This window comes from Delphinapterus leucas, chromosome 7, assembly GCF_059928025.1.
Source record: "Delphinapterus leucas isolate spDelLeu-1000000601 "Yukka" chromosome 7, BTC_Dleu_Yukka2, whole genome shotgun sequence".
NCBI lineage: Eukaryota > Metazoa > Chordata > Mammalia > Artiodactyla > Monodontidae > Delphinapterus > Delphinapterus leucas.
Genome location: NC_143135.1, coordinates 78,616,551 through 78,630,888, shown reverse-complemented (window position 1 = coordinate 78,630,888; position 14,338 = coordinate 78,616,551). Strand labels below are relative to the sequence as shown.

General features: G+C 35.6%; 1 long non-coding RNA gene across 1 annotated transcript; it reads left to right on the top strand.

The window, feature by feature from the left end:
* On the top strand, positions 1-11,544 carry LOC115801912 (uncharacterized). The gene is made up of 3 exons (XR_016393903.1): positions 1-399; positions 6,042-6,228; positions 10,749-11,544. It is a non-coding gene; the product is annotated as an uncharacterized LOC115801912 (long non-coding RNA).
* The last annotated feature ends 2,794 nt before the right edge of the window (positions 11,545-14,338 follow it).

Here is a 14,338-nt window from a genome sequence, read left to right as displayed (position 1 = left end):
TCCCATCAGTTGAACCATCTTCAATTTTAGTGCTAATTTCATAAAACGTTTCTTAGAATAACAGCAATACTTATTGAAATTGGATTAAAAAATACGTTGCAACTGATTTGTAATTAAGTCTGTCTGCATGATTTTTTTTCCAATGGAAGTAGGCAAGAGCAATGAAACTTCAGAAAATCTCAGTTAATACCAGAGGTCATTGATGTTTTATATATGATAAATACAATAATAAGGAAAGATAGGCCCTGTCTATAAGCTCATATCTCATTCCTATATTTGTTGGTATTGTACAGCATGGTTGATAAAATCCTCCAGTGAAGCTACTAACATTCCACAGCATAATGTGAAGAAAGCATTTTTGGATGAGTTGAAAGCAGAGAACATGAAGACGTTCCTGTAGTAAGCATATACTTAAACGTTTATTATTCTGCTTAGAAGTTTTGATCCAATATTTCATAAACAGAAACTGACTTTTTAAAAAGGTTTTATTACTGAAGATCTTGTATCATGTTTCATCTGGAGAGGATTGTACCTTCAGCTGAACTTTATCATGATAGATGTTTTAAAGCAGGTGTCAGCAGACTTTTTCTGTAAAGGTCCAGCTTTTGTAGGCCAGCTGATCTCTGTCCCAACTACTCAGCTCTGCTATTGTAGCACCAAAAAGTGATAGTAAATACGTAGTTGAATAAGTGTGACAGTTTCGATACAACTTTATTTGTAGGCAGTGAAATTTAAATTTCATATAAATGATATGTCACAAAATATTATTCCTCTTGATTTTTTTCACCTATTTAAAATGTGATAACCATTCTTAGCTTGTGGGCTGTACAAAGAAAGGAAGTGAGCTGGATTTGGTCAGTGAAACATAGTTTGCTGACTCCTGTTTCAGAGGAAGATAGTCTATTTTAGTCAAAAGAATAAATTTTGGACTTCGAAGTCAGACATACGCAAGTTTAAATTCCATCTTCGCCCACTGATATTAAAGTAACTTTGAGTGAATACTTAAACCTTCCTGAGCCATTATTTTCACCTCTATAAAATGGGGATAGTGATATTGTTCTGATGAGCATGAAATTAGAGAGCATATATGTGACCTAGTGTAAACACCAGCTCCCTGTTTCCTGAAATAGCTATCCCTGGTGTAGGGAAAAAGAGGTAAATGAGTAAATATAAAAAGTATTTGCAAGGCAACTAAAAATAAAACACTTTTATTGAATAATTGATTGGAATACTTAGCTCTTTCAAAGTGACATACTTGAAGTCCTGATAACGATTAAAGGACTCCTTAGTGAATACAAGTTATAATTTTATGTAAAAACAGTCAAGTAAATATATATATGTGTAGATGTACCTACACATAGTCATACAAACACATATGTCTATTTAATTACGATAGAATTAAAACTATGAATAAAATTTGCTAGGGCACCTATCAAGTCTTTGGAAGGGCCATGTCAAGTGAGAGATCCAGAAGCTTAAATTTTGTGGAAATCCTTCTGCCTCTTGCACTTCTTTTACTATAATTATGTATAATAGCTATAATAAAAGTGGAAGTCTGGCGAGATATAATCTTCACTCCTAGACAGGGGTGCTGCCTCTGCTTCATTTTTCCTTTTCTAACCTGTGAGATGGAGTGACCAGCAAGGAAATAAAATGAATGCCTGCCTCTAGCTCACTTTCTGGGCCGTCAGCTTCTTGCTTATTCTCCGTAGCCTTGACCAAGCTCCTCTAACTGTTTAGAACTCAAGGGTTTTCATCATTAACAAACAAAAGAAAGAGATTAACAGAACCCCCCACTCACCCCTCCAAGGACCACAGAACCTCCAGAAGCCTCCTGGACTCTCCAGAATTCCAATTTGCCATTTGTCCCTCAGAGTGCTTTCAGTCGATTTAGACCCTTAGGTTAGGGGTCATTAAAGCCTCAGATCCTCTGTCTTGTTCCCCTTTCTAATCCTTTGCTTTACTACTAAAAATCCTCTACTACTTCTACGTCACCTGACCCTCAATAGTGGCTGGGGGTGGGGTTAAGTAGGGGCTGCCTTTTCAGTCTCCCTTGGGGTGCAAGGTTGTCCTATGTTTTCCCTTTCGTTTTGTAACATCTAGTTAAATTCTGAGATCTGTTCACTATTTTGCATGTCTTTAGAGGGAATTTCCTTCTCCACCCAGTTTTGAAAGACAAGATTATTTCAGAAGAATGTCTTAGCTTTCACTGATCTACATTTGAATACCAGTTGCATCTTTCACTGGCTGTCTTTAGGTCATCTAACTTCTCCAAGCACTGTGCATTTGTAAACCAGATGCAATGTATGAAAACAGGAATACCAATAGCTCCCTTTATTAATTGAGATAACATAATGATACTTGGAACATATATAAACTTTTCTAGCCAGACAGAGATGTATGAGCCTATTTGTTTTGTTAATACATGTTGTTGGCTAGTTTGGATAATTTGTAAATTATTCTTCTTATTAGAAAATAACTGGATATTCTAATAGAATCAAGACAGTGTGACACACTTCTCAATTGATGAAAACAAAAAAAAAAACGAACTTCTGTTTCTTAGCAGTTGTCTAATTGAGCCTCAAATCTTTGTGAATTAGTGAGGTAGCAATATTCTCCCCATGTATAGATGAGAAATTGAAGACATGGCCAGGATTACACAAGTTAGTGGCAAAACCTGTAATACACTGATTTTGTGGCCAGTTGATTTATTTATCCTTGGAAACAAATCTTTTTTCTTACTCATCATTTTCAGGATTAACTTTGCTCCAAATGAGTGGGTTCTAAACCTGATCATAGAACACCATTGCATCTTGGTGGGTAATGACAAAACTTTTACCAGGAATTTCACTCACAATGTTACCTAACCAAACTTGGGTCTGCTAGCCTGCTGTGCAGCAAAGCCAGTCTACTGACACCAGGTTGAGGTGAAGGAGTCCAGCATTTACTGTAGGGCGTCAAATAGGGAGAAAAGACAGGTTATGCTCCAACGACCAGAAATCCCAGGTGGCTTTCAGGGGAGGGTTTTGTTTTGTTTTGTTTTTAAAGCATTATATATAATTCCTTCTCTCCTTTTTTTTAAAATTTATTTATTTTTTGCGGTACGCGGGCCTCTCACTGTTGTGGCCTCTCCCATTGTGGAGCACAGGCTCTGGATGCGCAGGCTCAGCGGCCATGGCTCGCGGGCCCAGCCGCTCCGCGGCATGTGGGATCTTCCCGGACCGGGGCACGAACCTGTGTCCCCTGCATCGGCAGGCGGACTCTCAACCACTGTGCCACCAGGGAAGGCCTCTCCTTTATTTTTATAGGCAAGATACTTTAGATGATCCTAAAATAATTTTCCCCTTTGATTTTTTTTTTACATTTTTATTGGAGTATAATTGCTTTACAATGGTGTGTTAGTATCTGCTCTATAGCGAAGTGAATCACTTATACATATACATATACATATATCCCCTTATATCTTCCCTCTTGTGTCTCCCTCCCTCCCACCCTCCCTATCCCACCCTTCTAGCTGGTCACAAAGCACCCAGCTGATCTCCCTGTGCTATGGGACTCCTTCCTAGCTATCTAAAGGGGAGGGTTTTTAAAGGCAACATTTGGGGTGAGGGTTGCAGCTCATGGACTTTCTTCTGATTGGTTGGTGGTGAGGTAACAGGGTGATGTTTTGGAAATCTGAATCATCAGCCTTCTGGTTCCAACTAGTCTAGGGTCTGTGTGATTGTGGTCCGCATGTAGTCAGCATCCTCCACCTGGGTGGGGTTCTTAGTTTCTGCAGAACAGCCCAAAGATGTGCATCAGGTTGTTATACTGTTTAAGCTATCATTACTTTCTTGCTTGACCGCTTTTCCTTTGTTTCTCTATTCCCTCACTTCCCTAATTAGTAACTGCTTGAGTCTGCTCTTTGGAGCCCATGGAAGGCCTAGAAGACTAAGGCCTTTTACTACAAAAAAGAAACGGGGGACACTGAGGGGCTCTTGTACCTGGGAGGGGCCTGCAGGGTACTGCTTGGTTTCAGTCCCCCCTTTTCTCTGATACTTCTTAATCCTGAGAGGACCAGGGGCAGAATGAGAAAGAGAATAAAGCTTTGGCTAGAGAGGTTAATCATCAACTTGGCAGGGGAGCTCGGTTTTAGGGGGACTCAGTTTCAATAATAAAGTCTAATAATGATCTCCTCTGTGTGTGTGTGAGCAGGTTCAAGACTCCCATAACAATTCTTCTCTCATGTAAGAATAGAGTTCTAGCTGTGACTTCAGGAAATATGCATAATCTGCATCTAGTTCTGTTACAGTTTGGATGTGTGTAATATGGAAGAAAATAGCAACTTGTTGGCTATTTTCTGTTTTCTTTGCAGGTATCCATTGATGAAGTGATATACAGACTCCTCAGCTGGCTCTTAAAATTGTGTTATTTCCATTACTTTATTTTGTAAATACACATTAGAAATCCCATGTAAGGTTTTAAGCCCCTACAAATTTATTGAATGAGGGCTTCCCTGGTGGCGCAGTGGTTGAGAGTTCACCTGCCAAGGCAGGGGACATGGGTTCGTGCCCCGGACTGGGAGGATCCCATATGCTGCGGAGTGGCTGGGCCCGTGAGCCATGGCCCCTGAGCCTGCGCGTCCAGAGCCTGTGCTCCGCAACAGGAGAGGCCACAACAGTGAGAGGCCCGCGTACTGGGAAAAAGAAAAAAATTATTGAATGAGAATTTTAATACTATTTTTGTAAATACAATGTAAATGATTTTAATATAATTATTAAATTAATCACCAGAATCCCCCTCCTCTTTTTTTTTTTAAAGATACACAATAGAATCAAACATTTGAAATTGGGATCATCATAGCCATGTTGGCTATTAGTTATTTTTAAATCACCATCAGGATGGAAGTGTGTTGAGTTTAGAGAAATCTACATATTTAGAACCAGAAATTCATGAAGTTCAAGAAGTTCATGAGCTAGAAATAAATCAGTGTCTTATCATGATACACGATGCTTGGTCATATGGGATTTTTTGTTTTTTCTTGAAGGGGTTTGAAAATACCAATGAACTGAATCTTCAAGGAAACAACAAATTTCCAAGAGAGAGAAATTTAAAACAAACAAAAGCACCAGTATCTGGACATATTAAATGAGAAATCTATTCATGAAAGTATCTGTGGTAGCTAATCTTTTAGCCACATAGTTTATTTGTTAAAGATATTTGTGGTCAGACTAATTCTCATTGTTGATTTTAAGTATTATACCTACTTAATAAGTATATATGGTGAATGGAGTACAAAAGATTCAGTTTGAGCTTGTGTAAGTATGTTCAGATTACTCCTTAAAGAAGGCACTTTCAAATGGTTGCTAATGAAAAGGTTTCTCACTTGGCTATAACTTTCAGTATTTAAAAATAAATGTAATTATCAGTAGTTCTTGGCATGTCACAGCTTGATCTTTGGATGAAAATATTTTTATCTTCCAATTATATTTTACAAGGTGAAGTAAACAGATAATTCCATGAAAGTTCAAAGATGCATTCTTTCTTAAGAAAGAATATAACACTTTCCTCATCTGATATGTAGAGGTACATCTACAGGATTGTGTGTAACAATTCTCTACAAAGATCAGTTTTTCTAATTTTTCTCTTGAATGAGTATAAATTAGAGCATGAAAATTTCAAAACACACTTGAAAATCTATTTCATGCAATAATAGTGCCAGTTACATTTTTTTTTTTTTTTTTTGCCTTATGCAGGCCTCTCAGTGTTGTGGCCTCTCCTGTTGCGGAGCACAGGCTCTGCACGCCAGGCTCAGCGGCCATGGTTCACGGGCCCAGCCGCTCCGTGGCACGTGGGATCTTCCCGAACCAGGGCACGAACCCGTGTCCCCTGCATCGACAGGCGGACTCTCAACCACTGCGCCACCAGGGAAGCCCCCACTTTGCTTTTTTAATGTATAATACGTCAAAGTATTTTTTAATGTAAATCAGCCTTATTTGGTTGTTGATTTAAGATAAAGTCTGACTAAAAATTTCTAACCATTTTAAATTTTTGTTCAACAGTAATTTTACACGGATACCACATTTAGCTGGAACAGAACAAAACTTTCAGCTTGCAAAGCAAATTCGATCTCAGTGGAAAGAATTTGGCCTGAATTCTGTTGAATTATCCCATTATGATGTCCTGTTGTCCTATCCAAATAAGACTCATCCCAACTACATCTGAATAATTGATGAAGATGGAAATGAGGTAAAAAGAAAGAAAGAAAAAATAAGCCCCCCGGTCTACTATTTTGAAATACCTTATGTGAAAGAATGTCCTCTACCATGTCCAAATACTGATAGAAATCAATATTGACACTTGTGAAGGATGCCTTTTATAATCTTATGACTGGTACCAACTCTTTCTTATGATGTTTGAATTTATGTGATGTTGGAAAGATTCTGAAAAATTGATGTTTGATGACATTTGCTATTTTCTATGTTTTAGTATTGTACACTAATATAAAATATGATATATTAGTAAACTTCTAAGCAACTAAATTGATACATTTTTGAAAGGTTCGGACTATAAAAGATCATGCATAGCTTTGAAGATGCTAGAAAATTCAGAGAAGTGCTGTTTGAGCTAGCAGGTTTTTATTGGTACTTAATGATTAAATCTCATATGATCATGTGTTCCGCTCTGTGCCCAGAAGTTCGGTGTGGTCATTTGGAAGGAGGAGAATTTGGAGAGAAATACTATAGAATTATATCTACACTAAAGAATTTACAATCTTCTTTGCTAGTTAGGGCACTTGGGAAAGAAGATAATACAAGTAATTGAGGTATTTCTTATCATGATATATATTCAATATGAAATCTCATAAAATATAACTCAATATTCATCCCTATTTGCCTTACAGCTACCATTTTAAAGTAGCCCCTTTTACTCTGGATAGCTTCTTTCAGTCCTATGGTTAGCTGGGCCTTCTAAATTGCATATAGCTTCAGATATGTCCAGTTTGATCAGTCAACTAAAAATGTCCTGTGATTTAAGTATATATAAATTTTTAATCACCTCCCCTTATTGACTGAAGAATCAGCCTCTTCTTAATAATTAATATGTTGTTTTACAGTCAGTGATGTAATCCCATGCTAAATTTCCTAATATGAGTTGAAAGTTTCCATATTCCCTATTTTCAATTATAGTAGTTAATACAGTTTAACTCTTAAAAATATTATCAAACTATTTCAAAATTTTAAAAATATTTTTAAGGTAGGTATGGGGAATACTGATATACTTCCTATGGGCCCATAAACTTTATTAAATAAGCGGGGGCATATCTATATAATTAAGTATTAAGGGGTCTTTAAATGTATATTTAGGAAGATTATTTAATGATGTAGTAAAATATTGGTGGTGTTAAAAAAATACACATACTTAAACCAAATTTGATCTATCAAATTTGGCAATTGTGTGCAATGAGGAAAATAGCAAACTCTCAATTCTCTTCTTTTTTCCTTCCTCTTCACTTCCAATTTTGACTGTACCTTTGCTTTTATTTCATTTCATTGTTTCTTTTTGCTATTATAAGCACTTATGAAATTTCTAAAACCTGTCACTTAATATAAACCTATCTCATAGACGTTTCATTTTGGAGATTTTCCTGAATGGTGTTAGCTGCCAAAAGCTTATTAAGTTTTTTGGAAGTTATATCATTAAATCATTTTTATTTTTACCCAAGTTTTACCTGCACATAAAGAATCACACAGTTCTCCAAAGGGCCCCTCTATATCCCCCTTCCCTGAGGCAATCACTGTTCAACACTGAGTTGATTGTTTTGGTATTTACTTCTGTTTCTTTAAATGACATGCTTGCATTGCTTGTGTTTCAGATTCAGGCATTATCTTTTGACTTTGTGACAGTTCAGCTCTATTCTCACCCCAACTACAAATGCTCTTTTACTGTGTCCCCATCTCCCAGTTTAATTATTGTGACTATTCATAGCCAAGCTATGTGGTAAACTGCAAACTTTTACTTTCCTGCACGACACAGAAGAGTTCCCCTTCCCACAGGCAACAAATATGATTAGCATTTTATAGATTCTGCAAGAAATATTTTTAATACTATATGCATTATTGTATCTTTGTTTACGTAAGGATAACGTGCCATATGGATTGAACTATATATATATATTGCCTTTTTTATGTCACAAAATGTAAATAGAAATTTGTAAACCAAAATTATTTTAGTTATACTCAGAATACATAATTTGAGGCTATATTAGTGAATTTTGGATAGTGAGCAGCGCTCACTGGTGTATTGTCTACCTTTGATAAAGTCACCCAAAAGACTCTTTTCCGTCACCTTAAGAAACTTTTCCTAGTTGTTACAATAACTCATAAACCTGATGTAAAATCCACCTGCTCAGTGGTGTTGTAAAATTGAAGATTACCGTAAAGGCAAATGAAGTGAGATAAGCTTGATGAGTACTTCCTTGGCTGAAAGACTTGCTGATGGGGTGACTTTTTCTTTAGATGGATTTTTATTGCACTTTAGTATAGTTTTTCTTATAATCTTTCCCAGTGACTCAGCTGCATTTGTACCCTGTGTGGACCACAGAAAAATTATGGGAAAGATGGAAGATATGGGAATTTTTGAAGAGTAGTAGTTGATTTGGTTTCATTTTAGGTTCTGTCAGCATCAGAAGTAGGTAACTGGTGCTCTAGTCAGTACAATATAATGTCAGCTCAGAGTCACTCCCCATCTCCCACAACCCTTTGCATTACTGCACGGACCAGGACTTATAGTTTAACATGAAAAATGAGTGGTGATAGCAGGTGTCCTTGACTTGAATGTTTTTAATGTTTCACCTTAATTTTGATATTTGTATCAGGTTACGTTAATTCACTTCCTTTCCAAGTTTACTAAGACTTTTTGTCATGGATTTATGTTGAATTTTATCAGGACTTTTTTTCTTTTTTTTGGATATCTTTTGAGATGAGCGTATAATTTTTCTTTTTCACAATGATAATTATATTAAATGATATTCTAATATTAGACTAATGTTACATTTTTGAAATTTGTAATATTGGTCAGTAGTAGAGTTTTCAACTCATATATCTATATATATTCAGTTTATATTCATAGCATGTTTGGCCTGTATTTCTGCAATTTGCCTATTGGGGTATAATTTCTAGATTAGACCTGCCTTATAAAATGAGCTGAGTTTTTAATCTCTGAAATAGTTTGTGTTACACTTAAACAATCTTTTACTTTCATCTTTCAATCTCAAAGGAAAACCAGTTGGTTTTGATACTTTGTTTTGTGGGAGATTTTAAAGTACTGATTCAATTTTTTTAATTGTTATAGGACTATTTAGATTTTAAAAAATGCATCCTTATGTCAGTTTTAATAAATTTTTTAAAATGCATTTTTCCATTTCATCTAAGTTTTCAATTATTGGCATAGTTCTTCCTAGTATTTTCTTATTACCTTTTTGAATCTGTGTGACATCTATAGATATGACTTTTTTTAACTCTTAATATTATTTATTTGTGCTTACCTTATATTTTTTTCTTATTGACATTGACAGAGATATGTCAATTTTACTTGTATTTTCAAAGAATACCCCTTCAGCTTTGGCAATCATTTCTTGTATGTATGTTTTATGTTTCATTAATTCTGTTCTTACTTAATATAATTTCCTCTTTTACCTTCCTGGTGTCTATTTTGCGGTTCTTTGTAACGTTTTCAGTTGAATACTTAATTTATTGATGTTCAAGCTTTCTTCTTTTCTAATATGAGTATTTAAAACCATAAATTTCCTTCTAAGAGCCACTTGAACTAGATCTCACAAGTTTGGAGAATTGTTTTAGTTATCATTAATATCTTAATATTTTCTAATTTCTATGTTTTCATCTTTGAGCCTTGGAGCTATTTATGGGTATTTTTTAAATTCCAAATTTAAAAGTTATTCCACTATCGGTTTGATCTGATTTTCTAACTTAACTACATTGTGATCAGATAATGTGGTTTGTATGACACTAGTCATTTGGCAATTGTTGAGGCTTCCTTTATAGCCTATTATGCGGTCAGCTTTTATAAATGTTCTGTGTTTATTTGAAAAAAATGTATTCAGTTGTTGAGTTTAATGATCTTATATTTGTTCATTAGCTCAAGTTTGTTAATCGTTTGGCTAAAATCGCCTTTATCCTTGATGTAGTCTTATTTTGTCTGCAGTCTTTATTAATTGCTGGGAAAGGAATGTTAGATTATCTCACTATAGTGGTGGATTATTTTTATTTCCCTTTGGAATTCTGTCAGTTTCTTCTTCCTGTAGCTTGGAGCTCTCTTTTAGAGGTAGTGGTTTGGAACCTTAAAAAAACAATTGATTCCTACTTAGCAATGTCAGTGATACACTTAAAAGATTATATTATATTTGGTTCAAAGTGAATTTAACATTAATTTGCTCCCAAGTAATTATCTTAGCATTTTTATAAGTGACTAAGAATATTGTACGCTGTTATTTTTATTTGGGAATTAAAGTTTTCCTTCTAAATCAAAAGCTAGTGCTTATACATCCTCTAAGGGTCTCTAAGTTTATTCATCTCATGAAATCCTCATAGCCTCTAGCACAGTGCTGGCTCTTTGATCTGTATCTTTAAAATACCAAAGGCTTCATTAACCATCTACTGACAGAAAGAGATAGTACACATTTCCTTGTTTGGTTATAGTAATGAAACTTTACCTGATTTGCCTCTGATTATTATATTTTGTTTCTCTAGATTTTCAACACATCATTATTTGAACCACCTTCTCCAGGATATGAAAATGTTTCAGATGTTCCACCTTTTAGTGCCTTTTCTCCACAGGGTATGCCAGAGGTAAAAATGCATGCAATAAAATAAAAATAACAAAGAGAACTTCCTTATACATACAAGCAATAATTAAAGAGGTATTAAGAAGGTTTTTGATGTAATCCAAATTCATCTTTTTTTACATTTAAGAAATAGAATTTCTTAGTAATAAAAAGGAATACATACTATTTTGTGTTCATAGTGTTTTTAAATATAAAATTTACTACACTGAGATGGAGAAATCCAAAATGTACATTTATGGACTTTTGACAAATGCATACACCTGTGTAATTCAAACCCCATCAACATATAGAATACTACTATCACTTCAGAAAGTACTTTTAAGCACCTTCTCAATCAACTCCACAGACTTTCAAGGCAATCATTCTTCTGATTTTTTTTTTTTGCCACCTTTGATTAGTTTTGCCTATACTAGAAATTCATATAGATAGAATTGATAGCATGTAATAATTTGTGTCTATTTTCTTGCACTAAGCATAGGGTCTGTGAAATTCACATGTTTTGCATTTATCAGTAGACTGTTCCTTTTTATTGCCAAGTAATTTCCATTGTATGAAAATACTACATATCTTACTACCACTGTATAACTTGGATTAATTTTCAAAGAACTTGAATGAGAATTTGGAATTGTTGCCATTTTCAAGTGAAGAGTACGAATGTCCTTTTTAGAAAATGTTATGTGGTTTACTCAATAAAGCATTGTCGGGGCTTCCCTGGTGGTGCAGCGGTTCAGAGTCCGCCTGCCGATGCAGGGGACACAGGTTCGTGCCCCGGTTCGGGAGGATCCCACATGCCGCGGAGCGGCTGGGCCCATGAGCCATGGCCGCTGAGCCTGCGCGTCCGGAGCCTGTTCTCCGCAATGGGAGAGGCCACAACAGTGAGAGGCCCGTGTACCGCAAAAAAAAAAAAAAAAAAAAAAAAAAAAAAAATAATAATAATAAAGCAGTGTGTATAAGTATCATCTGAGATTTTACAGTAAATTCCCAGATTCTTGCATAGTACTTTGTTTTTTTTATAAGAAAGTTAAATTTGAAAGAGTTGAATATAATTTATTAATGTCTTTTAAAATGTTATGTCTCCTACCATAATATTTAACATTAAGTAGATTCAGTTTTGGACATACTGAGTTTGAGGTGCCTAGGATATATTCCAAGAAGTTACTAATAGACAATTGGGCCTATTGAAGTGTCACTCAATAGGGAGATAAGGGCTTGACGATCATCAGAAACATCCTAAGTAAAAAATTTACATTTAGAATTGAATTTATTTATTTATTTATTTATTTGCGGAAAAAAGGAAGAATAGCTCTTATTTTTCTTAAATCTGAAGAAATGACAGAAAATGTGTTTTTATTTTGAGGTGGAGTTTACGTGTAACAGAATGCACAGGTCTTGAGTTAATTCAAAAAATTTTTTAAATTGCATGTATGTATATCACTCAAAATAAGATATAGGACATTTCTATAACTCCAGAAAGTTCTCTGGTGCCCCTTTCTGGTCAATTTTTACCATATCCCCCTAGAAGCAACCACTTCCTGATATCTGTCATCATTGATTAATTTGGTTTTGAACTTCATATAAATGGAATCAGATAGTAACTATTCTTTTGTGTGTTGGTGGAAAATCAAATAACAGTCAAGCTAAGAAGAAAGAAAAGAGAATTTTATTTGAGTCAAACGGAGGATAATAACCCAGGGAACAGATTTGGAGAAGCTCTGAGAACTGTTCCATTGGTCAGGGGTTAGACATGCAATTTTATACATTTCTGAGACAAAGAATTTCTGTGTTATATTGACAGGTTAGCATTCTACATAAAGTTGATCAAAGATGTTTTGGTCAGTACAGCTCCCTGTATGGGATGAAAAAGAAATTAAAATAACCTTAAAACTACAACGTTGGTGTCTGAATAAAGCAGCCATTTTTCTTAAAGGTTGATTACATCCTCCTGTTTGAGGAGGCCTGGTTAATGTACCATACAGATGCACATTGCACATTGGGAAAGGCCTACCACAAAGCGGGCATATTATTTTTTTCCTTTCTTAGTTTGATTTTCCGGTCATAGAAAAATTTATGATTTTCCCTCATCATTTGCCTTGCTGCTCTCAGTCAGTACAACGATTAGAGATTAGTCGTGTTATTGTGTGTGTTAATAGTTTCTTCCCTTTACTTGCTGAGTAGAATTCTATTATGGGACTGTTCTACAAATTGCTTATTCATTCTCCTATTTACAAACAGCTGGACTGTGTCCCATATGGGCTACCTAGATTCAGCTGCTATGAGCAATTCTGTGCAGGTCTTTTTGTGGACATATGTTTCCATCTTTCTTGGGTAAATACCTAGGAGTGTAATTGTTCTGCCATAGGGCATAATTCTGTATAACATTACGTTTCAAAGAAGTTATTTAAAGTGACTCTCTAATTATACACTCTTACAAGAATGTATGAGAGTTTCAGTTGCTCCACATTATCGCTAACATTTGAAACTGTCTGTCTTTCTAATTGTAACAGTTCTAGTAGATGCAATTTAAGAATGTGTGTGTTTTTTTTTTAACATCTTTATTGGAGTATAATTGCTTTACAGTGGTGTGTTAGTTTCTGCTTTACAACAAAATGAATCAGTTATATATATACATATGTTCCCATATATCTTCCCTCTTGTGTCCCCCTCCCTCCCACCCTCCCTATCCCACCCCTCCAGGCGGTCACAAAGCACCGAGCTGATCGCCCTGTGCTATGCGACTGCTTCCCACTAGCTATCTACCCTACGTTTGGTAGTGTGTATATAAGTCCATGCCTCTCTCTCGCTTTGTTACAGCTTACCCTTCCCCCTCCCGATATCCTCAAGCCCATTCTCTACTAGGTCTGTGTCTTTATTCCTGTCTTACCCCTAGGTTCTTCATGACATTTTTTTTTCTTAAATTCCATATATATGTGTTAGCATACGGTATTTGTCTCTCTATTTCTGACTTACTTCACTCTGTATGACAGACTCTAGGTGTATCCACCTCCTTACAAATAGCTCAGTTTCGTTTCTTTTTATGGCTGAGTAATATTCCATTGTATATATGTGCCACATCTTCTTTATCCATTCATCCGATGATGGACACTTAGGTTGTTTCCATCTCCGGGCTATTGTAAATAGAGCTGCAATGAACATTTTGGTACATGACTCTTTGAATTATGGTTTTCTCAGGGTATATGCCCAGTAGTGGGATTGCTGGGTCGTATGGTAGTTCTATTTGTAGATTTTTAAGGAACCTCCATACTGTTCTGCACAGTGGCTGTATCAATTTACATTCTCACCAACAGTGCAAGAGGGTTCCCTTTTCTCCACACCCTTTCCAGCATTTATTGTTTGTAGATTTCTTGATGATGGCCATTCTGACCGGTGTGAGATGATATCTCAGTGTAGCTTTGATTTGCATTTCTCTAATGATAAACGATGTTGAGCATTCTTTCATGTGTCTGCTGGCAATCTGTATATCTTCTTTGGAGAAAT